General features: G+C 42.6%; 1 protein-coding gene across 3 annotated transcripts in view; it reads right to left on the bottom strand.

The window, feature by feature from the left end:
- The window catches only part of LOC144951450 (activin receptor type-1-like), a 49,423-nt gene extending 23,819 nt beyond the window's left edge, over positions 1-25,604 (bottom strand). For 2 of the 3 annotated variants that reach the window (XM_078881763.1, XM_078881833.1), the window contains exon 1: positions 25,353-25,604. The gene's annotated coding sequence lies outside the window, so the exon portion shown is untranslated. Of the gene's footprint in view, positions 1-8,175; positions 8,240-25,352 lie in introns of those variants that run through there. The other variant, XM_078881881.1, reaches the window with a different exon arrangement.
- Positions 25,605-25,808: the final 204 nt, after the last annotated feature.

Here is a 25,808-nt window from a genome sequence, read left to right on the forward strand (position 1 = left end):
AGACATTTCGAAATTTACACCGCTGGATGAGTGCTGGCAACAGAGATGAGTTCTCGCCAAATGCTTATTTGAGCATAAAAGCACTGCAACTTGCCTTTGATGGGAACATTAGTAACTAGCACAATGCTCCATTATTCGATACGTCAAGATGAAACGCTAAATTGAAATAAGCCGTTTTCATTATCAAGTGCTATAAAGAGTTCGCACTGCCTATATTGGGAAATACAATTACGATATAATTTGGACTTACAATGCACTTATTCATCCAAATACAATTGCGTCTCAAATACAGCAATGGAAAAGGTTTGCCCTGCAGACAACTTTCATGGCCAATTCAGTTAAGCAGTTTGGCTGACAAAGCACTGTGCACTGCAGTGCTCATTAGGCTGTGATGGCATCATTAATTGCCAAAGGCATGCGTTTGATTAGCACAAATACACATTTTTCAATGCACTACTGCAATGCAGTGGTACAGCATCTGCCACGCACACAAAATCCTGGATATATCTGGGCCCACGAAACAATGTTAAGGTTCAATATGTGAATGTTTACAAAACGTTTCCGCAATTTGGCAGTGCAGATACGAGCAGCCTCAGCAATCTTGAAGTCCTGAAAAGAAAACCCTCAATGTAAACACAGAGGGCTTCTGTTTATGGCAGACTTTGTTTAAATGATCTTGGTTTAGCTACATGTCTACAAAGTTGCCTCTCGCAATCCCGGTTCTCTTCCGCAATAACCGAAAGACATTAATCCACAAACTCAAACAGTGCCATGACGATCAATATAGGCAGCTGACATGAAGTCTGCCGTAAAGCTGCCAGACTACGTAGCCAAAGCGAATGCACGCAACTCTGCTTCGTTTTTTTACGTGGCTGGAAAGCCCAGAGGTCAACAGGTTCGTAATTTGTACGGCATCGGTGAATCAATATCTATAGCCGGCGGTGGCTAGGAGATGTTATCTCCCCTCACCTGATATACAGGAATGTCGTGGATTCGATCTCGACCCTGACGCCTGCTGTATATTTGGGAATTTGCATGTTCTCCCCGTTGGTCGCTTGGATTTTTCTGAGGGTCCTCCGGTTATACCCTCCATGTCGGTACCCCGAGGTACCAAATAATACTAAATGGCCGAGGCAATTAAATACTTTATTTCTGGGGCACTATTTTCCAGGGGTGTACTTAACTCCGCGACTGGGGTACCAATCAATCCTAAATCAGTGCTACTCCGCGATGTCGAAACGCAGCGAGGACGATTGCGACGGAACCCTGAACGCTCGCGGTACGCACCGTAGTGGTGCATTGTGTACAGCTCGTCGAGATGAGTCGACTGCCGCATCGCCGACCATCAACAGACTAAAAATGACTGCATCAGGGACATTATGCGAGAGCCGGGGTACTATGGTACCCCGGGGTACCGCCATAAGGTTCATATTTAGAAACATGCGTATGGAGTATTTTTTCTGCTATAAATTTCTACGTGATAAGCCACTTCATTGAGCTATCATTCGTGGCCAAATCGCTTCTTAAAAAGAGGTATATAGCTCAGTGGGCCTTACCTGCTAAAATAAAATTAGTAAATGGTTAGTATAATCTCTACAGGAATGATCAAACTACCCCATTTGCTGCGAAGTGAAACATCAACATTCGCTCTAGAAAGCTACTGCGTGCCACTGACACAGCACACAAATTGTATTGCAGTAATGAATGTGAAAACTGCCCACTTAACGAATAATAGTCCACACAGCAATGGTCTCTCTCAGGGTTTACTTGGAAAGGAAAGTATGAATTTAAATTGGCTCTCACCTGGCTAAACACAATTATGTAAACATGAATAACACAAAACGTGCTTTTATTGATGTGAAGTACCAATCATTACTGCAGAAATGGAGATGTATGTACAGGGACTCCTCTACTTACGAACATTCGACAACGTTTGGAATCGACAGGAGAAAAGTTGGACTTAGGAACAAATCGACTTATGAACAGACCTCTGGAACCCAACCCGTTCATAAGTAGAAGAGTCCCTGTAATAATAATGTCTCGGTGACGCCAACTAATCGTCCACATGGTGGGCTCTGTTTGCTTAAATCAGTGCTTCTCAAATGGGGGGTCATGACCTCCTGTAATCAAGGGGGGGGGGGGGCGGATGTCTCTCCTCTACCTTTGGCTCGCTCTCGACCAATCCCTCGCTGGGCGTCTTCTCTCCCTGTATTTATCCATCTTGTCTTTCTCCGCATCTCTCTCTCTCTCGCTCTCAGTCTCTCCCAATCTCTCCTTGTGTCTCTCTTCCCGTCTTCATCTCAATACCTCAAATTATCACGATTGGCTACGTACGGTGCGAAAGAAGTTCAACATACGTACATGCACCACGTCTCTTTCACCTCCGCGTGTCTCTCTATTGCATGTGTTTTCCACTTGTGCGTGTGTATATCCCAAAACTTTGGTTTAAAAAAAACTAAAGTCATTCCAAGTTGCTGTTCCACGTTCTTAGAATCCCATTGCCGCTCAACTGCAGCTTGGTTCCCTCCCATCACTCCCCCTCTTTATTTGCCCGTAACTGTCGACCAAACACACCGAGCATGCTTGCACCTGGACCTCATTTTTTTCTTTTGGAGCCTCTTACTCCCCGCGCGCGTTTCGTTTACGACCGTTAAATGCCCTTCTTGTTAGCCGTGCAATAGCCCTTCAGGACCCCGCTGTACTTACTCGTTCTCGTTTGTTTTTTGGTCTTTATTTTGTTGTTGTTGTTGCTGCTGCGCTCACGCACCACGGGAGATACATAGCCGGGCTACTGGCTAAACCGGGCTACTGGCTAAACCGGACCGGCGTGTAACAAATAAAAAAAGAAACCTCTTTCCCCATCTCTCTCTCTCTCTGCATGTCTCCCACTGTGTCTATTCCTTTTCTTTCTCTCCATCTTCTTATAATGCCCTCTTGTAAATCGCTCACATTTCTCCCACTGTTCTCAATCTCACTGTATTTCACTTCCCGTCTTTCCTCTCGTCTCTCTCCCTCGCCTCTACTCGTGTTTCCCTCCTTGCGTATCTCTTCCGATCTCTCACGGTCCTATACGTGTGTGTGCGCACACGTGTTTGTGAGTTTTGTGTACGTGTATTCATATTAATTTTGGTTTGTGTAAAGTTGCATGCATAAATACTCTGTACGAGTGTTCAGACACGTCCATGTTTGTATGTGTGTATGTTGAACTTCTTTCATTTGTCTGTAGCTCGGGGTGGACAAATGATAGCTGAACGAAGTGGCTTATCATCACGTGAAAAATTATCGCAGCCAAATACTCTCCATGCATGTTGATTCTAAATGTAGATATAAATACAGGAGGCCCCGGAGAAAAATCCACGCGGCCACGGAGAGAGAGGAGTCAGGGGTAGGGATCGGAACCCACGACCTCCTGTATACCAGGCGAGGTAGTACATGTTGTTTGTCGTTTATTGTGAAAATTCCGTCACAGTTCCTATGATCACTGTTTCATTGCTTTATTTTGGTGATTTCGAAAAGTTTACTGGTTTGGCCACGTTTGTTTGTTGTAGTACGGAGTAAGACTGATGGCTTTAATCTAAGTTGTCTTGTGGTTGTTGTTGTTGTTTGACTTGCATCCCACTGGGATTTTGCACACAGCGTTGGTGTACGGTGTTTTTTCTGCAATATTTTGCTGTCTTTTCTTGGATTTTCTGTTTGCACTTAAGTCACATATTCACTTTAAGATGTTTTCTTGTTCATGTTTTTGTTTGTTGCGGTTGCACCCGATTCAAGAGCCGAATGGCTCACAGGGCTATACCTAATAAATGAACTTGAAACTTGAATGAACTTGAGGTAGTTAGCACGCCCTAAAATAATCTCAAGTCAACTGGGCAAGTTGTCCCTCATAAAGCAGCGTCACTCCCAGCACAGCTGTGCGCGGGGAAAGAAGTGACTCAACCAGTTTATTTTGTCACGTGAAGCTATTTGGGTTTTTTTTTAAACCTAAACAAAACAACTAACGTATAAACAGCTCCGACGCATTGTAAGCGTCTTACTTTAAGACGTAGTGTTTCTTTCTTTAAAAAAAAATCCTAGTCCGACTGCAGCTGCTCAGTGGGATGTGCTCAATCATGCTGGAAGCCACAGGAGTTGGGCGCTGGGGGTAGATTCATCATCTTCAACATCAGCAGCTGATAAACTGTCGTGGGTGGCGCCAGGCTGGTTATCACGTCACCCATCACCCAACGAAAAGATAAAAAGGTCCGATGCCTTTCGAACGGCTCTGGTATTTCTTTTACAAGCAGAATTAATAACAATAGAATTTAGATTTAAAGCTTTCGTGACTGCAGGGATTCATATTCTTGGTTCTTTCGGTAAAGTCACGTAGAAGGGAAATAATAAAATAATACAATTATAAAACAATAAAAATTCTCACGACGTTTCGACTGCAACACAAGCAATCGTCATCAGGTGTGAAATCCACGTTAACCAAAAATAATACAACTAATAACATTACGTTGAACTTAAAAAAATGTGCAGTGTATGCGACGTTTAGTCACGAACGGCCGAGAAGATCTTTAAACGTGTCACAAAATCGTGAGCGGGATGTTTAAATCTCGCATTGATCGGCAAGGCATGTGCACTCGTCACGTAGACGGGCTCGCGTGTCCGTTATCTCACGAGTGAATTCCCCACAGCTTCAGTTGCTCACAAACACACACACACTTAAAATAATTTTTTATAATACATAGGGGAAAAATACCAATGTTTATAAAATACATTAACCTCTCCAAAACACACAAGTATGTGCTAAAATAACGGTATGATTAGGAAGCCACTGGAGCTATGCACTTTTAAATATAAATTGAAAACTCGTTCTTGCTAACTGCTTTTCGTGTTGAGTTTGCTGTCCTTCACCCGCACCTCCGATGAGCACGGTTGGCTACGTACGGTGCGAAAGAAGTTCAACGTACCGCACGTGACAAAGCAGGCCAACAAATGTAATCCTGTTGCTCTAGTTAACAGAAAACCATCACGGAGACAGAGCGGTGGGAAGGAGGAACATCGAGTGTGGCGTAGACTGCTCCACCTTCATGTGCAAAACGTGCCGAATAACACATTGTCCTGCGGAGGGAGCTGGTAGGAACGTTGGGTTGCTCGGTCAATGGCCAGGGTCAACGGCGGCGTGGTGTATTCCGCAAATATGCCCGACTGTGAGGGTGGGCACAAGCCAGCGTGATTAGGTTAAACGTTGAGTTTTATAAGGGCACCACAGGGTGACCAGCCCCTCCCCACCCAGCCCCACCCACCCAGGCCCTCCCCACCCAGCCCCACCCCACCCAGCCCCTCCCTGCACGACGGACGGTCGGACACAATAATCCCCCGTGGGCTTGTGTAACCAGGAGGTTCCTACCAGTATTAAACAAGTAGTTTAAATCAATGTTACGCTAAAGCGGTTCTCAACTCGAGCCCGACCCGCGGGATCACCGTCAACCAAGAGGTGGTGTTCGAGGGGACCTCGACGGCGTTTTGCGATTCAAAAGAAAACAAACTGCATTGGCAACAGTTCCGCAGAACACAGGTTGGGAACCACTCGTACAATGTCAACGGATAAGGGGGTGCCGGCCGCGGTGGCGAGATGTTAACTGCCTCGCCTGGTATACAAGAGGTTGTGGGTTCGATCGCAAGCCTGGTGCGTGCTCTACCCCGTGGCCACGAGGATTTCTCTCCGTGTCCTCCGGTTTTCCCCTCCACGTTTAGCAACGTGGGTGCAGAGTATTCGGCTGCTGTAAATGTCCACGTGATAAGTCACTTTGTTTGTTGAGCTGTCATTTGGGGTCAGGTCGCTGATGAAAAAGAGCTACATAGCTCAGTGGGCCTTACCTGCTAAAATAAAAAAATGCGTTCATAGTTTAAAACGCCCCATCACATGCAGGACAGTGTTTTGATATGCATCGAAGTGGGCCATTTAAAAATAAAAAAAAATGCTCAGCTTGAAACGCACTACATTTGTACGTACTGTATATAACAGGCACAAATTACAGCGATTACAAATGAGGGGACGCTTTTCAAATACGTTTGCTTGGCTGCATTAATGCTGGAAAACAAAAGCCACTGCCAAGAAGGGCAGAAGTTGGATTCACTCCACACGCAAGCGCTGCTGTTACACATGCTCGTCCGTCACGAGTGAAGTGCACCAGAATCTATCACCCCCCACCCCACCCCCCCGGCTGAGATGCCCCCGTGAAAATAACAAAACGTGGAGCGGACCACTCATTATCATCAGCGTCGTCGTCGTCACGATCCATGGGAAGACAGCCCCGTGGGTGTCCAAGGCACATTTCGTAATTTGTTACCACTTCCCCCTCTCTGGTGCCAATACGCTCAGGTGGTGCCACATCTCTCTGGCACCAATCTCTTCATGTCGTCATGAAGCCATTCTCCGTGAGGTCTTCCTCTCTATCCGCTTGCTTACCTTCCCCCCCACACGAACAACGCCACGCCATGCCTGCCCGCTGAAATTGAGACCCTGGCAAACGATTCTAAGCGACGAGACGTACAGTAATGACACGGCATACTGCTCCATAGCTTGGCGCCAACGATCATGGTAACTGTACGCACATTAAACATTTATTAGTTTATACTCGTGGTACTTAGCGCCTCTCCGAGCCACCAGTCGTGTCCGAATGTCGCGCATTTCCTTCAGATGAAGAGCAATGCAAGCAATTGTCATTTTTGTTTGCTAGAACCGATGGCTCGACTGCTATCTTAATCGAAATAGATATGAACGCAACCGTCGAGTGAGAAGGCTTGTGTGGATCGAACGCATTTCCTATAAATGTCCGACAGTCTGAAAAAGCTTATGGAAATGCATTACTGTAATAAAGTTTGTTGTGGTCATGAAATGTTTGCTGGCATTTTCAAAGCCAGTTTTTTTTTATGACATGTACTGTATTCCTGTCAACGGGCACACCACAATTCTGTCGCCCATCTCCTCCAACAGGTCCGATAAGACGTGGATGATTAGACCAGATACACTTCCAAACACGAGTTCGCTCTAAGTCGAAGGCACTTCTGCCAGCATTGGCATGATAAACTGATCGGTGGACTGCCCCCTTTACCTTCGTGGGGTTTTTTTGTTACCGTATGTGGCCAATGTATCAACTACCAAGCAAACGTAAGTCCAACGTGTCCGATAAGACGTGGATGATTCGACCAAATCTCCTTCCAACGCGAGTTCGCTCTGAATTGTAGGCACTTGGCTTGAGAAACTGACTGCTGCTGGACTGCCCCCAATACCTTTGCGGATTTTTTGTTACCGTTATGTGTCCAATGCATGTATGACCAACTAACCAAACACATGTAAGCTGCACAATTAATTGACAAGGCGCTCTCCCTTGCGCGGCGCAACACATCACAGCGATGCAGATGGTCGCAATGCCCCGATTGTGGTGGCCAATTCCACACGGCGCACTGAAAACACCACACCACCCCCCCAAAAAAAGCACGCAATATTGGCACTCATACCGGTAACACTCATTAGCAGCAACGCAAGGTGGTGTGTACAAGGTGTTCGCAACTGTGTGATGTGTGCGCGCAATTTTTTTCTAATACATTTTAAGACTTAACTATTATTTATCTTCATTTCTGAAAGACTTGCCGTGACATGTACGCGTGTGCGAGAGGACAGGGGCTCGTTAGCAATGTCGGAAGAAAAGAAATGGCATTTTTTTACGGTGGTTTAGCCAAGAAACAGATGTACATACAGTGCAAGAATAAAAAGAACGCGATGCAATGCAAAAGCCCCTTAGTGAAGCATTATGTGGCTCAAAAAAACTGGCCTGCCTTGCGCTCAAGATTTACTTTGATTCAATAACATCCACGACGTGTTTCCTAATATTGTACATACATATAGTGTGTGGAGTAATTTTAGAAGCAAACGTGGCCCATGCTGAAAACGCAGCTGTGGCTTTCGGCAACAGGCCTATTATTACATTAATACAGTTTTCATTTATTTATTTTAGTCCGGTCCAAACTCTACATACAAAAGCCTAAAGGACTGGTACTCAAAAGTAGATTTTTCTAAATATATATGTTTGCGATTTTATCTGTAACCGAATGAAAACGACGTTGAAAAATGGTCACCGGTTTGCCGCACACATAGAAACGTTTCGGCAAAAAACACGAATGCTTTACCTCTTCAACTGAGAAGCAAAGGCGTAATGTTCATCACGCTTGCCTTGCAACCCTGACGCCGCCGGTTCGACTCCAGCTCCCGGCAGGGCGTGTGAAACAGTGGGGAAGGAAGGGTTGATTCAATTTCCCTGCCTCTGTCCACCCCAGCAGTTGAATGTGCACTTTTTATTGTATTGACTGTCAGATTGTGTGCGGCGGTGGGGTAACGTGTGGGTACGTCCCCGCCTCTTCCAACACGTCTGGGTCAGCATGGAAGAGGAGCAGAAGAGACGCACCCTCGAGATGTCCTCCCATAAGAGGCCCTGCCACCACCCAAGTGCTTTAAAAGCAGGCAGGGTTGCACATTTTCACCTTCTACCTAAACAGAGAACCAGACGTACCACGCGGGGGATTAACTGGACCTACCGTAACATTTTGATTTAAAGCTTTCGTGACTGCAGGGATTCATATTCTTGGTTCTTTCGGTAAAGTCACGTAGAAGGGAAATAATAAAATAATACAAATATAAAACAATAAAAATTCTCACGACGTTTCGACTGCAACACAAGCAATCATCATCAGGTGTGAAATCCACAGCCAGAACATTTGAAAAAACGTCGTGAGAATTTTTATTGTTTTATATCTGTATTATTTTATTATTTCCCTTCTACGTGACTTTACCGAAAGAACCAAGAATATGGACATACCGTAGCTATGTACGTATGTCGAACTTCTATCGCACCGCACGTAGCCAACCGCGCTAATCGGAAGTGCGCGGTGGTGGTGGGGGGGAACAACCACAAACTAAACGAAGGTGTAGGAGACGAACCACCGATTAGCACGTTTGGCTGCGTGCGCTGCGAAAGAGGCTCAACATACACACGCACCTTTACATCATTCGCACCTAGTTTACACAACAAAGGCTCATTCCTAACAGCGTGCTTCAGCCGCACCGAACCTCACAAAAATAATACTACCTTGGCTCCTCCCACCCTCAACCAGTATATAAACAAGAACTGTTTTCTTGGAATTTCTCTCACTTGATACAGCTATCGTGCTGTGACGGTTCCACCTGAAGACGGAAGCTTGTGTTGCCTCCGAAACGTCGTGATTTTTATTTTATTTGACTTTTATTAATTTAAATTTTTTACCTACGTGACTTTACCGAAAAAAACCCTAATATGAATCCTTGCAGTCACGAAAGCTTCAAATCTAGAATTAATACACACACGCGTTCACGCGAGGCGGCTCCCGCCGGCCAAGCGGAGTCGCACGCGCTCACCGTGCCAATCGGCGCAGTCTTTGCCAAGATTCCACGCGAAACAGTCGACGGTTCCCGACTTTTGTAACCGTTAATGGATAATAGGAACGGTCCACCGGTAGTCGTTTAACAACCCGACTAAAAGCTCTGCTTGTTCAGCCCCCCACCACACACACACACCCCCACTTCGCTCATTGGGAGCCAGTTTTGTTGCGGCGCTTCCCAACACTTTGCCTCGCAACAGGAGCGCATCCAAGGCAGCGCCGCACATGCCAAGGAAAATTACTTTGCAAGATGCGTGGGGGGTGGGGGGGTAGATTCAGGCTTGGCAGCAATCGTGCGCCTCCAGCCCGTGTGCTCCACATGAGAATCAACCCAGAATAACATTTTCCCAGCTCGCCATCCACCAGCCCACCCGCACAGACTCAAAGATTCATCAGTTTTCTTTTTCGTCAAGTTCAGCTCATGGCAAATTTAGCAAAACAACATCGAGGGTATTTTGAAATTGTAATTCCTTTGTTGTTCCGCTTTATATAACCTTTCCAGATAATCGCTTTATGAGCATGCGAGAATTTGGAGGACTTCCAAAACATAAAGTCTAAAACAAGAATTTTATCTACAAAGCGTATGAAAGAAATAACTTTCTAAACCGACTAATCCTTAGCAGCGGTGCACAGGAGGTGATTAAAAGCGAAGAGTTTAATGCAACGGCAATGGGTCGTGTATTTTATTTCATTTCGCAAAAAATGAACAATATGCAATATGCAAATGCAGTGGTATACGTAACTCAATTTTCTGTTATATTGCACGTTCCAATTTCATGCAAAATAGCATTCTACACCTGTAATGGGGGAAATGACGCAGACAAATGTGAAATAGAATGAGGTGAACGAGTGTTGCTCGAATAACATTTACAACACAGCACACAAATGTGGAGCATGAATACTGACAAATAATATACTGGGTAAACCAAATTTAGTATCATGCAAATATTTTTTTTACTCACCACAAACTTGGCTATTTACCAACAAACGTATCATATTTATAACACGACAATCTTTAAAATAATCTACTGCTGACGAAAATTAGCCAAAAAGGTTTACGGCATAAGTAATGGTAATGATTATACAGTATAAAGAGTTCATTAAAAAAGAAACCAGTCCTAGCTCCATCATGCAGAATTAAACATTTGGTTGTAAAGTAGCCCTCGCAGGATTCTCTAAACGTTAAATAAATGACCACCGAAGCCAAACACACGCGTGCGATTTCGGCTCGCGTTGAGCAGCCAACACAATTTGCGCCTGTGACTGAATCTGTAACCAAAGGGCCCCCCCCCCCCCACTCGTGCACGGGACCAGCGTTACATTAACCAAGCTGAGCAAGGCTTTGCTCCAACTAACCTGCTGCACCACCAAGTCGCGCCTGCCACGTCGCTCAATCGTTCCCGGACGGTCGCTATTTACACGCTTTCATTTAACCCACTCTGTCTGTCTGTTGTTGTTGTACCCTCAAATCTTGTAACTCAATTTTAACCCATTTCCCAATGTGGTATCGACTGCAAACTTGGTATACGTATGTCATACTGATGACAATACTATATTCTATCATAAAAAAATATATATATCTTCTTGGTTCTTTCGGTAAAGTCACGTAGAAGGGAAATAATAAAATAATAGAAATAAAACATAATAAAATAATTCTCACGACGTTTCCGCCACAATGCAAGCAGCCGTCATCAGGTGAAGAACAGGTCTGTCTTTCCATTCTACGTGACTTTACCGAAAGAACCAAGAAGATGAATCCCTGCAGTCACGAAAGCTTTAAATCGAAATATATATTTTTAAACAATCTTTTTTAAAGATTATGTTTCGGCTTGGGTCTAATTGTCCACGCTCAACTGACGTTGGCTGTAATTGGCCACGGTCACTTACGTTATGGCAAGCTTCTGGGCCACTTCCTGGAGTCGTGGATTTCTTCCATTCCCAGTACATTTCATAAAAGCGTATTTAATTTTTTTAAATATTACTTATACATACAGCATCGTGATTTTTTTAAATTATCGATACGAGTACGGCTACCAATTAAGCGTGAGGAATAACACCAGAGTGGAATGAATGGCCAACGGGGAAGGGGAGTTGCGACACGGCTTAACAACAAGCATCAAAGTTGGCCAAATTGTTTATTATCACCGATTCACAGGAATGACTAGAAGAGAAGATTACACAGGCTGCCCCCTCCTCCCTCCCTCCCTGTGTAATTATAGTGCGACAGATGATTCACTGTGCCCCCACTACTACTAGTAGCCTGTTATTGCACCAAAGGACAATACACCACTCGAACACGATTACAGACAAGCCCACAACACAGCGTTGCACAACCGCACCGCTCTTGAAACAAACACAATTCAATCTCCTTCAGGGCAAAATGCAGTCGTCTTATCTGGAAGGTCAGATGGAATTTGAAAAAAAACCCGGTAAATTCGAAGTGGAGCAGCAAACACTTGCAATTATTCACAGTTTAGTTAACGGTAGCAATCCCTCAAAGCATTCCACGCGGACAACAGGCCTATTATGTGTAAGTGCAACCGTCTTCAAAACCATTGGAGCAGACTACAATAACTCCGATTGTCCTCTACGTGTTGGATCAACAGAAACAAAAGTTGTTTAAATTGTACAACAGTCGCTTACAGCCACGCTCGCGCACACACACACACAAACATTTACACGCGTGCGCACAAAGAAAACGACACACACACACAATGGGCCCTATAAATCATACAAACTCATATCAGCTTTACAGCCTCATCTTCCTCTTGGGAATTTCCAAGCAGCAGCTGCCAAACCAACGGTGCGTGCAAAGAAGTCAGACAAGCCCACGTGAAACACAGCCACCTTTAAAGCAGTCTTGCACCTTTACAGTCAAGGTCTCACCTCGTCTGCATAGGCAGCCCCGCTGGGGTATAATACAGAAAGGGCAAGACGGAACACACAAAGGGGGCAAATGATAACGAACAATAGTTCCCCTAATACGAAGTGTCGCGGTTTCAATTAATCAAACTCGGCTGCAAGGTACTGATAGAAGTTGCCACACGGCCAGGCTAGTTAAAGTACATTCAATCAATGTTCTTTTCAAGATTTACATTGACCAAGGTTGTATTAATCAATAGGGTAAATCACATGGAACCCTATACCCTTTCGCATGACTATTGGGGTCAGCTATTATTGATTGTAAAATGAGAAAACCAGTGACTACATTCGGACTAAAATAGCTCGGTTGAGAGGAAATTATTGAAACTGTATACGTGCAGGAATTATGAACAATATTTTGCTGATTAACCAGAGACCAGTAAACATTGCCATCATGTTAAAATACAATATAGTACGTATGTTTCAACATCGGTTACTTAAAAACTATAGAAATAAAACAAGTCAATTACATTTAAATTGGCATGCAAATACATTATTAAAAGTATTAAAATAGTTTAGCACATGCTGTACATGTAATATTTTGTCAATCTAATAATCTGTGGCCCTATTTCTTCCTATTAACTGGAATTTTCCCAAAATGCATTTTAAAGCAGCTTCCTGATACAATCTTTTCACAGATAAATAATCACGTGGTAATTTACCAGGAAAAGCCCAGTGAGCTATATAGCTCTTTTTCAGAAGCAACCTGGCCACAAATAATATCTCAACAAAGTGGCTTATCATGTGGAAATTCATAGCAGGCAAATACTCTAAATGCATGTTTCTCAATGTGGAGGGAAAATCCGCAGGGCCAGGAGAAAAAATCATTGTGACCACAGGGATAACATGCAATCTTCAAATATGCAGGCGTCACAAGGTCGGGATCAAACCCAAAACCTCCTGCATACCAAGCAAGGTAGTTAACCATCTCACCACCGTAGACAAGGAGACAGGGAAACACTTATCCTTTCCTGTAAGTGGGCTTGGGCAGGACACATCACGAGTCCTTTGTGTGTCTCCATCTTTGTATATTTCCATGTCTGTGTATCTCTGTGTCTCGCGTGTGTCTCGCGTGTGTCTCCGTGCTTGCGTGCGTTTGCTTCTCTGTATCTCTGGCGCGTCTGTTGCTCACGTGGACATACAGAGAGACAAGATGCGTGTCTTTGAAGCACAGCGCCGGGTGCAAACACGCTGTGCTTCAAAGAGCCTGCTGCACTATTAAAGACTTGCACGGCAAATTCACCCCGTTACCAGCAGGTTATCCGCCCGCAGGTTATCCGCCCGCAGATAATCGGCAGCAAGTCATTACTGCTATGATTATTTCACGGATAAGAGTCGCCGAAAGGTAAATTCATCCTACTATCCGCAGGGGTTTTCTGCGATTTATTTTCCTGTGCAGCTAATAAAATCGCAAATAACCTACATATAATAAGATATTGTTGTATTGATATGTATTGGTCCCCCAGATATATATTGATCTCCCATATTACCATTGATAACAGCAGTTCTTTAATGTTAGCAGAGCTCACCTTAAGGCCCAGAATCAGTACCTAAGAGGGAAGCCTTGTCCGTCCCTCACAGCAACTCGCTCCGGAAGTACGGCTCAATAATAACAGTTCCTGCAGCAAGCTGCCCGGCTCCCATTTATAATCGTGTTACCCACTTGAGCTGGAACACCCCGAGTGCCGATGTCGAAGTCGCAGGGTCAATATGGAAACGAGGCGCCTGTGCCCAAGCTTTCTTCGAAGCACAAGAGGCATGTGGGCAACAAAATCATAAAAAAATTAACCCGTAAAAACAACGTTTTTCACTATAAATCCTTCATATGCGTGGCGGCTAGAGTCCTCTCGTCCTCTGGCTTGAGATGGCTGCCACCTATGGGTCAGATGATTGCCTGCCATCATTAAGCAATTGGTAATTAAATATTTAAAAAAAATTCCTAAAAAGTGTAAAATTTTGGAAAAAATTTCACGAAAATTAATTGTCACGCACAACGAGTCTGTGTGGAAAATGTCAGCTCGATTGGATCACGGGAAGTGGGTTAGAAAACGACCGAAAGATTTGCACGGTCGTAAGCAAGCAAGCAAGTGAACTTAATATAAAGGATTTAAAAAATAGATCAGACGTCAAATAGCCTACCGTAAATCCAGGCGCAAGTTCAACTTGGTCTGTAACATACTCTTAGTATTTTTTCGGTAAAGTCACGTAGGTAAAAAATGAAATTAAAATTAATAAAAATAAAATAAAAATAAAAATCGTGAAAAATGAAATTTTAATTCATAAAAATACAATAATAATAAAAAGCGTGATTATTTTATTATTATTTTATTTTTATTAATTTTAATTTCATTTTTTACCCACGTGACTTTACCTAAAAAATACTAAGAGTATGAATCCTTGCAGTCACGAAAGCTTCAAATCTAGAATTGGTCTGTAACAACTTTTTAGATCACTATCTGACCACCCCTCCACCTATGTCAAGGGTAAGGGGGAAATCAAGGGCAGGGCGGATGGAGCCATAAGCACCAAGCCTCATCGAGTGTCAGGGCCGATGGCCAAGCTCTGCTACTGCTGTTCCAAGTCAAAATCGGAATCTTTATTTAGACTGGAGGAATCCGATGAGCTATGAAGCTCTTTTTCAGACGTCCAGAATGGGCGGATCAAGTAATAATGGAAACGAAGTAGAAAACTGGCAAAAACTGCAATGCCTTGGGCAAAGTCCAGGCTAAGTCAAATTTACATCTGCATATTCTAAATGTCACAAATGTAGATTACCTTAGGCCAATTCATGGCTTTCATACTGTAAATTCCATATTCATGGCTTTAGTGGACACGTTTGAGCAAATCATTTTATTTTACAGACGTATATTTTATATTCCCACATCTCAATAAACCTCAGAATGTTATTCATTTGAATAATCTCAATGCTAGCTTTACTTATATTAAATAATGTACTGCAGTTTTACTCGTAACTATAGTTGAAAAGTTTGTTGTATTTTAAATTTCAAGAATGTCAAAATGATGACCGTCTGTCTTGTAAAATAAAATCGGCGGTATGAAATGTACCAATATGCACCCAGAGCGAAGTGGCTTAAACTACTACTGCCTCAAAGAGAAAGTGCGATGATACTACCCGTGCAGTTCCCTGTTATTAAGCATTCAGACAAAAACGAATCCATATCAGCATGGAGTGGATAATATGATCAATGGAAAAAGATGAGGTCTAAGAATAGTTTCCCTGCAATGGCTATTATAGTTTTGGTCTCGACTGTCCCAGACATAAACCCAACAATGCCATGAGCCGAAACAAAAGATACAATTGAAATAGCAATCAATGCCGTGCACGAAACACACTGGGAGATTGGTTACTTTAACATACAAGACAAAACGTAAACAGTACGTATACAATTGCAGAACCGTAAATTTATTTTACAGCCCAAGACGCAACTTTGAACTTCAAAAGAAATGAAGCGTCATAGTTTGACATTGGTGTGTACGGTCCCAACTGCCGCAAGACGTTTCTGTGCCGAAAAGACCGTATTCTGGAGTAGCTCATAAAAATACCAGACGTCCAGATAACGTCTGTACAATGGTCCCATTCTAGACTCACATCCAGTTAGGAGGCTTGCTCTGTAAAATAAAGAAAAACAGGAAAACTGAGGGGGGGGGGGGAGGCTGTTGTCCCCAACGTAAAAGGTAAATGAAACAAAACAATGTTACTTTGTCCTTTACATTCAAACAAAATTTGGCACCAATATAAACACTGAAGGAAAAATTGGCTGAAACCGAGCGGTGTTTAATCATTCATGTGAATGACTCGCTTCGTGAAAGTTACACAATTATAGATTCCAAAATCAATGCCAATGTCAGAAGGCGAACCCAATTAAACATATTTTAAGCATCACGTTATCCTAAATTCTCAACAACAAAAAAACTGCTAAAAATTACCGTAGCTTATATAATGAGCCCCAGAAAACTTTCAACTTTTCACGACTACTAATAATGTGTGAGCAGTGTGTGAATTCTATCAGCAATTTCGAGCGCAAGGGTGTCATTGAAAGCCAAGCCAGCCTGAATTTGCAAGACTGACATGAATGCGCCTAAGCCATCAACAACTCAATTTTCTATATCTAGAGACTCAGAGATGACATGAAATATCTACAAACCTTCATGACACATTTTATAATTCCACTGCACATGCATACATATTCTGAAAAAGCCACAGTGAAGTGTGTTCATATTTGTCATACAATGGTAAACGTTCAAAAATATAAAATTCGCCTTTAAGTGTACACACTCAGAATAAATTATGCAAAATACTTTGTTTCATCATTTTACTATTACTACATAATAATGGCATAATAAAATAAATACAAAAAGCATCGACATAATCTAGAATGATGAAGCAGCTACACTGAAACTGATTGAAGTGACAAAAATCAAATTATAAGAGGAGTCAGAGGCATGGAGTTTGCACCCTTCCCAAGGGTATTCACATTCATGTTACAGTATCTTTCCTGAATATTCTATAGGAAAATATTACTATGCAATCATCAGCCACAAGTTCTATCCCCTGCCGGACAAAGGCCTCTTCCACACCATGGCCATTCCTCATGCTTATATCCATCATCTTGCTCCCACACGAGCCAATCTCATCGCTTCATCTCTGCATAGGCCGATTCTGAACAGTCCAATGGCTCCCCTGTTTGGCCACTCTGTCATCAGCCTTTTCCGTCAGCCAGCAGCCCGGCTAGCAATGCGTGCCACCCAAGTCTAACTTGCCTTTTTGTAAAGTTGATATGCGATGTGTCTGATTTGCTTTTGCTCGCCAATGTGTTCATTTATGTTTCATGCTGATGGAGTGCTGTTTCCACTTATTGTTTGTCAGTGTAATGTCCAGCGTGCATATCTTGAAGCTTCTTTACATAAATACGAGCTTTACTACCCGGCTTCGCCCGAGACTTGGATTCTTGTCTTGAATTAATACACGGCCTACGCGAGGGTTGACGGAGGATGCGTGACGTCAGCAGGCACACTGTGTGACGCTGCCGCATGCGGGTGACATCACAGATGTGACGTCACCGCTCACTTGCCGTGAAAAATATATCCATTATTGCCCCCCCCCCCAAAAAAAAATACAAAGTCTATTTTTATACGTTTTGCATTGTGTACATTCTGGAAGCTACCCACATGCCAAATTTCAAGTTTGTTGCATTTCGATCAGACACACACATTCACAAATTTACCCTTTATATATATGAATGTGTTAAATTTTTACCATCAGTGTCTGTGTCCGATCTATATGTTAAAGCAGGTCAAAAGGTATTTTCTAAGTACTGTACAGTATAAGAATAAGGTGTGAAAAAAGTTAAACGTACATACGTAAAAATGTTACAGAATTCGAATATATAACCACGTGGTTTTTATGTCAATGCAAAAAGTTTAAATCGAATGCAATAAAACATTTCACATCTTTGACTTTTTGAATTATATTGCACTGCCTTCAAACTATTTTTGCTTCAATTTTCGTTCAGATGTAGCAATATTTTTTTAAACAATGTGAAATGTATCGCCAGTCAAGAGCGTATAATTTTTTTTTACTCTGCAAGTTGGCAGATTAGGATGATGCGGATTTAAAATTGAGTATTGTTAAATGTGGTTTTGACACAGCACTGCATCACCATAAGGCATAAATTAACTGTCCACAAAGACGGATTGTAACATGCCTCCTACGTTTGTCTGATGCAGGTGTGATAGAATGGAAAATTAGGAATTTGCATTTTCAGATGTTGCTACTCAGTGAAATTATTTCACAAATTGTTGAACGAATTTTATTTTTACTCAACATTGGAAGGTGCTCAATGCTGTATATATACATGACAGAAGGGTGACATAAATCTTGTGCATCCACCAATTCCTCTTTAACAAAGCTCTTTACAAAAACTATGTGTCATTTAGGGTAGCAATAGCCAATATTATATTAAAAAAAGTATATTTTAAATGACATAATATCATACATGTATTGAACACAATCACTCCACTGGAGCATTTCTGTTCATTATCTGCAACTGTTCTAAACGGCTGCAGTCAATAAAAATAACACATACCGAAATAGAAATGTAAACGAAGCATTTAACAGTTGACTTCAGTAATGAACTTACAAACAACGCTTTCCAGCCCTGGGCAAAGAATGGACTCGGGCAACAGAAACAAAGTAGATCGAAGAGGGTGGATGGGGGGGCGGAGAGATGGCGTGAGAGCTCCGTGCATAAACTGACAGATGTGATGTGTGTTCATTTGGTCAGCCAAGCCGCAGTAGGGCTTGGCTGGCTTATTGCAGCACTCCTTGGAAGCAAGCCACCATTGCAGGGCTATGAAAACAAAAGGCAACAAAACTCCGCTCCATCTCCCTTGAGGCACTGCTTCTTCTTCCTTTGCCCATACTCTCCTTCCCTTATCCCTATGACTGCATCACCCCCCCCCTCCTCCACACTTCTCCACTCTTTAAAGTTTTGGCAAACTTCCAAGACTTGATATCCCCCACCCCCGCAGCAGCACAGACATGAAGGAAGGAAGGAAGGTTTGAGCAGCTGCGACAAAAATATAACTGCGTTATTTAATTTTTTTGAATGTTTTCTTATTAGTACACCAATATAATCACGCGGCCTAAAGCGCTGTTTTTAACGACAGAAAGAAACCCCAATACACATATACAATGTACCGTCGTCAATAAAAGAATACGAAATATAAACGTTGATGCAAAGTGTTTGTCCTACAATGGCAAAACCGTGCCAATTTTATGCAGATGTTCACATTCGGTAACACAATTCACACCCCTCTTATTTCACAGAAACGACATGTAAAAGGTAAAAATCACACGGCATTTAAACATTCCTAATCAGTATTTTTACGTGAATAACTATACTTAGAAACTTGCACATATTTCTATCGAAACAACTGCAGCGTTTGTCTGCAATCACCATGGCTAAAAAACAAGCAAAGGAACCAACGGATGTCATCGAGGCTTCATAACCACATTTTGCACAGAAGGCAGGACATGCCTGGACTACCGAGAGGGCTCGGCTGGGCATAAATCTTAAAAATCACACCAGCTTTTGCCATCCAGAAACAACAAATGTGGTCTGATGGAAACAGTACGAGGCCACATCAAAGCCATAGAAAAGCAGGATTACTCTTTCATCTGTTGAACAAAAGTTCTGACGTTTGGTTGAATCGCATGCTCAAAAAAAATGTCCTCCCAGAAAAATAAACAGGGGCCATGAGGCCTATCTATACATTGCAAATGTCCTGCTGTAAATATGTCAAAGCCGTCCAAGTTATACCCACCCTCCCATTAAACACAATCCAGAGGTTTATTGCCGGTCCCACCTGATGACGGAGACTTGTGTTGCCTCCGAAACGTCGTGAATTTTATTTTTTTATTTTTGTTTTGTTTTATTTTACTTTCATTACTTTTAATGTTTTACCTACGTGACTTTACCGAAAAAACCTGAGAATATGAATCATTGCAGTCACGAAAGCTTCAAATCTAGAATGTAATATGCACTCATTGCATTAAACAGAACGTGCTTGCCATGAGCAGCTATGCTCAAGTGGATGCAGACAAAAGTAGATCACGTGCTTCTCTGCAATTGACCCCAACCCTTGGTCATTATAAAGCCAGGCATGCAATACAGAGCCTCATTTGGCCATACGTTTCTGTTTTTGTCTCTTTTGGGGTCAAGAGAACACCTATTATATATGCTTTTAAAACCCTCTAGCTGGAAGCAACCAACGTTTCTATCGTTTTAAAACAGAATCAGTCCTCTTGCTCTGACAACCTAATGCATAGGGCTTTAACAGACGGACCATAATCAGGCAAATGATGTATAGTTGCATCATATTCAATTTCAATGACATGAGACTTTGAGCGTGCATTAACAATAGCTAAAGAGGCGAACTGTATCAACGGTGGGGAACTGATGTAAATACCTATTTAAAGACCACATCGCGGTGTACATGATGTGCGTTTCTACATGAAGGGAAATATAGAAGATGCAACAGCCAATAAAATGTCGTTTTACAACGCAACAAATGTGAGCAATAAAAAACTGGCAATAATTGTACATTTTTGAGAGGGAGCAGCCATTTAATAGAAAACACTCCACTACTTCATCCCCCTTGGCTTAATTCCCATTGTAATTACGTCAAGAAACATCTGTATTCTATATAGTAACATCCATAACTTGGTACTAGGAGCTGAGTGAGTTTGCGTTTAAAAAATGACCACGGTTTGCATTTGTACATCCAAACGGTGTTCCCCTTCCACAATCGCCGTATTGCGTGTGAATTAAGACGCCTAATAATTAATAACCAAGCAATGGTAAGTTTACAACAAAAAAAAACTGTGCCCGGCCAATGCAATCACAACACGGTAATAATGTACAACCTATGTTGGTCGCAGTATGGTCATTGACACCATTTGGAAAATGCAGCACTTAAGGCGGCATGATAATTAAATTTTAAACATCGGTAATACATCACGAGTAATTGCCAGCGCACGAGACTATGGAAAGCCCTCTGCTCGCTTAACTATGAAGAGTAAAGAGGTCTCTCACCGGCACTACTTCGTGTTTAGTGTGCCAAGCCTTACACTGAATTTCACATGAGTACCCGGAAATCACTCTTTCGAATTTCACCATTAGATAGCAATTGTGCTCCGTTTATTGGGTAATGTTCAATTGAAATTAAAATACAAAGCATGTTTTTTAATCGTTGGTTCATAAGCATGTTTGGTATTCCTGCACACGATAAAAAAAAACATTATTTAGAGGCAGCTTCAGCACATCTAGTAAAAGCCACAATTAGCAAACATTATAAACATGCCATTTGTACGTTTAGAAAAAGACCACTCCATACCGCAGAGAAAGCATTTAATCAGATTTACGTGTTTCATAAAACTATAATTTAATTTAATAATGACCTAAACCTTTTGTGTTTCTGACCATTTTAAATTAATAGAGTGCAAGTAAAGGCTAACCATGCACACAACACAGCTGCTAGTAGTGCTTTGCAAAGTAGGGCATCGCCTAACATGATTTTCAGACATACATTCCCTACTGTGGCATAAAATGCAGACCATATGGCACATGGTAGGCTACAAATAATCTGCGGGACAGGAAACCTGCATGCACTGCAATTTACTCGATCACACTGCTAGACATTCATTATCAATGACATTTATGCAATTATCAAATCGGATTTGGTTAAGTATATCACATTACAATCAATAAGTGAACTATTAAATATCAACTTTTTTAACGGTTAGGTTGCTTCTACCACTACAGTGACAATCTTTTTTTTATCTGATTTGATGTAGTGGGTGTTAAGGGCCGATCCTATTATCAGTTTTTTTCCCCCAATGCATTTTTCTCCATATCTGAGGAGTAAAGTGCAGCTAAACACAGCTAAATAGGATGAAATTTAAACTAGTTCCGATTGACTACTCTCATTCAGTGCGAAAGCTCACATCACAGGAAGAAAGTTGTATATGCAAGTGACCACTTCCCATTGACTTTTATCCAAGGAAGAGTTTGAATAAAATGTATTTGTTAATTCCTCATCTGTGCAAAAGCTAACTGGATAAAAAAAAAACTCATAGGATTTTATTAAACTTAAATCGGAGACGTGGATAATATGAAGAACATAGGTATATGGATAAAGGACTCACACTATAATTACAAATCAAATGAGGTTAACACTTTAATTCAGAAGTCATTAACAGAACTATGCATGTGCATAAATAAGGATATTTTTTTTATCTAAGAGTGAAAAACATTTACAATTTTTTTTATCCAATTCTACAAACCTCCTGCTGGGTTTAATAAGCACTATAAGAGTTGTGAAATTATGATGACCAAATCCCTTAAAGTAATACACTGGGGGGGTGGTGGAAAAAAATCACTGTGGTGCTCGTTCAGACACAATACGGCTGTGGTAAGGACATGACAGCATGCTTCTGGTATGAGCCTTCAATTGTCCCTTTAATTTGCCTTTGAAACCCAACCATATGATCCAAGCAGGTCTTGGTGCAGTGATGCAGGCAGTCTAAAACACGTGTCACTCTGTTCAGATGGCAACTGCATTTAAAAAAAATAACCTAAAATGCATAGTAAGCACTTTTTTTAAATAGGGCAATGATATTGAAATACTGATCGCATGTTTTGCCAAAAAAGCAGACAAGCTGTAACAATATACTTTTTGTGTCCATGGCTCTTAACATCACAACATTTGTACCAGTCGGTTTAAAAGAAAGCAAGTTAATGTGCAAAGGCTGTCTATACACGAGACACTCCGTGCCAACAGAGCAAACTATCTTCAACGAGAGATACAATGAGGGAAGTTATAAAAAAACAATATGTTCTGCACAATGCAAGCAAATTAAGATGTTGTGAATATGGAACAAGCATGTTTTTGATACAAGTAAAAATGTGTAAAAGGGGCTTTCAAGTTACACTTATTTCGGAAGTTTTTGACACATTATATACATGCTGAGAAAATAATAGGTGTGGAAATGACACCTGCTGGAAGTACAAATGAGAGTCCATATTCTAGGAACTTCGGAAGAACAAAATTGCAAATGAAAGCAAAGTTTAATGGAAAATGTGGTCGCTGCTCCAATGAAAGTCTGCAATGTGTGCACTATCCAATCGTTAAACTGCTGCCTAATCATCCAATACCGACTTAAGAATAATCAATGTCTTCATGAACGGTCTTAAAAAGCCCTATGACATTACTACACATTTAATCTCTTATACTTACATTTATTTCAATCATCAATTGAAGTAACTTTATTCTGTTACTATAAGCAGTTTCATTTAAACTGGTTAAAGAATAAAAGGGACGACTGTACTATCATACGAGTCGTTCTAAAATTTGCTGGCAAAGTCGGTATGGTCCGTGCACATTCTGCTCACCAGAAATAAGTGCTATCTATAGTCGATCCTTCATTACGAGCTCCTATCACAATGAAATGTTTTTTTGCAAATGAGGCGCGGTGGGAATGGCTCAAGATCAGCTTGGGTCAGCAAGGATGAGCACGTGACCAAACCAACTGCAGCAGTTGGGTGCAAAGTATTTTTTATAAGCATCACGTCATCATTTTTTATTCAAATAGCTCAATAATGCAGCTTCATAATTCACATTTTGCGAGTAAAAAGATGCAGACATCACTATATTAAAAAAAACTGAGATGAACGGTAGTTTAAATGCTGTTTTACAAAAAACTACTCTCAATTTTGCAGAATTGACAACATTACATTATGCAAAAGGTTAATGGTCACAAAGTAACCAGAGAATTGAGCCACTTGTACAGATGTAGATTGCAAAATGTAAATGTTTGAGTGCCAAGTTAACAATTTTGTAAGTGGGATTTTCCAAGAAACAATGATTCGCTTATGTTCAGAGGTTGGCAGCAATGAGCAATGATTTGTTTGGTGCTCGCTACAAATGTGTGGCAACCAATACTCCCTTATACTAATAAAACAGGCAAAGAAATCTGGGCAGAGGTGGAATCTCTGACACACGCTAAGTCACTGTTATTGCTTACTGGCATGATTTATCATTGCACGTGTTAAGCAGACATTCACTAGAAAACAAAGTACAGTATACCAAGGCAGATGCAAACATTTCCCACTGGCAGACATAAAACACTTTTAGAATAGGACTCAATCCCTTAAAACGTATAACTTGATGAAATATTGCTGGGTATACGTTTAAATAGAATTTCACAGAAATTCTTATTAACGCAGTAATTCTTATGACAACCAAAGAGAGAATTTTACGTGAACCAATACACCTTTACGTCAGCCAGAACTTAATGTTTCCCAGCGAAATAATAATGACGCAGTCGTAATATAATAGCAGCGACTCACGATGCCTTTCGCACAGTCCCTTTCAAAGAAAGTCCACTCATTAGAAGCGGGATTTTGAGAAAGGTATTTTCTTTTTGATGGACTGCTGCAAGGGCAGTGACAACGTTGCCTGTCAACGTGGACAAAATATTACAGCCAAGACGTAGGGAAGGGCCCCGTTCGAGTGGAATGGATCCCTGCTGGGAAAGGAACTCCGAATTGAAATACGCAAAATCGTATGATCATTAAATTGCACAAAGTACTACACAAACAGGGCAAGGCACCAAAGGCATCTATCTCTCGCTCCCAGCGATCACACCCCCCCGCCCACCAGTGCTGTTTATATTCCGAGAATGTCTCCAATTTAAGGGCAGTTGCAGTGACCAAGCGTCTACCTTGTACATGAGTATGTTTATTTTAGTATAGTTTGGCAATGCAACATAACGATGGGAAATAACACGTCTAGCTGTCCAACACGCGTTTGCAGCTTCGTTATGTTATATTTGTAAAAAAAATTGCTATGAAGTTGCATTCAAGTGTCGGCACAGCACTTTACCGATGTCCACCCTGTAAATATTTACACGTTTCAATGCGCCAATGCATGGGAATCACTGCAGCACTCGAGCGGCGAGTCTGACCGCAACTTTAAAGTCCTCCTTTAACGTGAACGACGCCTTGGACAGCTTGTGACGCACAACCTGAATACGTTAATACAAAAATACGCTCCCGCTGTTCCGTTTTAATCAATCACCGAGCAATGAGGGAGCGCGTAGAGTGAACAGACACAGAGGTGGGAGGGGGGGGGCAAGGGTACTCGGCCGGCGAGAGGCTTCCCCATCTCGGCCAAGCGTCTAGGCCAGACCGAGGCTTCGCTCGAGAGATCGGGCCTAGTGGGAAGAGGGGACATGGGGCTTTGAGGTGCGCGACGTCTACCCTCGCCATCCCAAAGGCCGTGGAAGATGCGGAGGGGTGCCGAACAAGTCGCAATTAACTCAAACATTCATTGACCGTCGCGGCTGTCGTGGTCCCCGCGACGAGCGAACGCGGATGGGGGCTCACCTCCCTGCCGTGCCGCGGCACCGCTCTCGGCGGTGCTTCGGCGTGTCCAGTCCTGGAGTCTCTCCGCTGCTCCTCTTCCTCCTCCTCCTTCTTCTTCTGCTTGTTCGTCTCCTCCTCCTCCTGCTGCTGCTGTTGATGATGATGATGACGATGCTGCAGCTACCGCCGCCGCCGCTGTTTCTACCTCCGCACAGCCCCGACCCGTGATCTACCCCCGTCTAGACCGAGCGGAGGAACCCTCGGCCGGGCCCAGCCCCCGCCCCCCCAGCCCCCCCCCCTAGCCCCCCCCCCACCCCCAACCTCCCCCAGCCCCCAGCCCCCCCCCAAGCCCCCCCCGCTCCCCAGCCCCCCCAGCCCCCCCCAGCTCCCCCCCCCCAGCTCCCCCCCCCCAGCAACCCCAGCCCCCCCCCAGCCCACCCCCAGCCCCCCTCAGCCCTCCCCAGCCCACCCTCAGCC

Source organism: Lampetra fluviatilis, chromosome 1, assembly GCF_964198595.1.
Source record: "Lampetra fluviatilis chromosome 1, kcLamFluv1.1, whole genome shotgun sequence".
Taxonomy (NCBI): Eukaryota; Metazoa; Chordata; class Hyperoartia; order Petromyzontiformes; family Petromyzontidae; genus Lampetra; species Lampetra fluviatilis.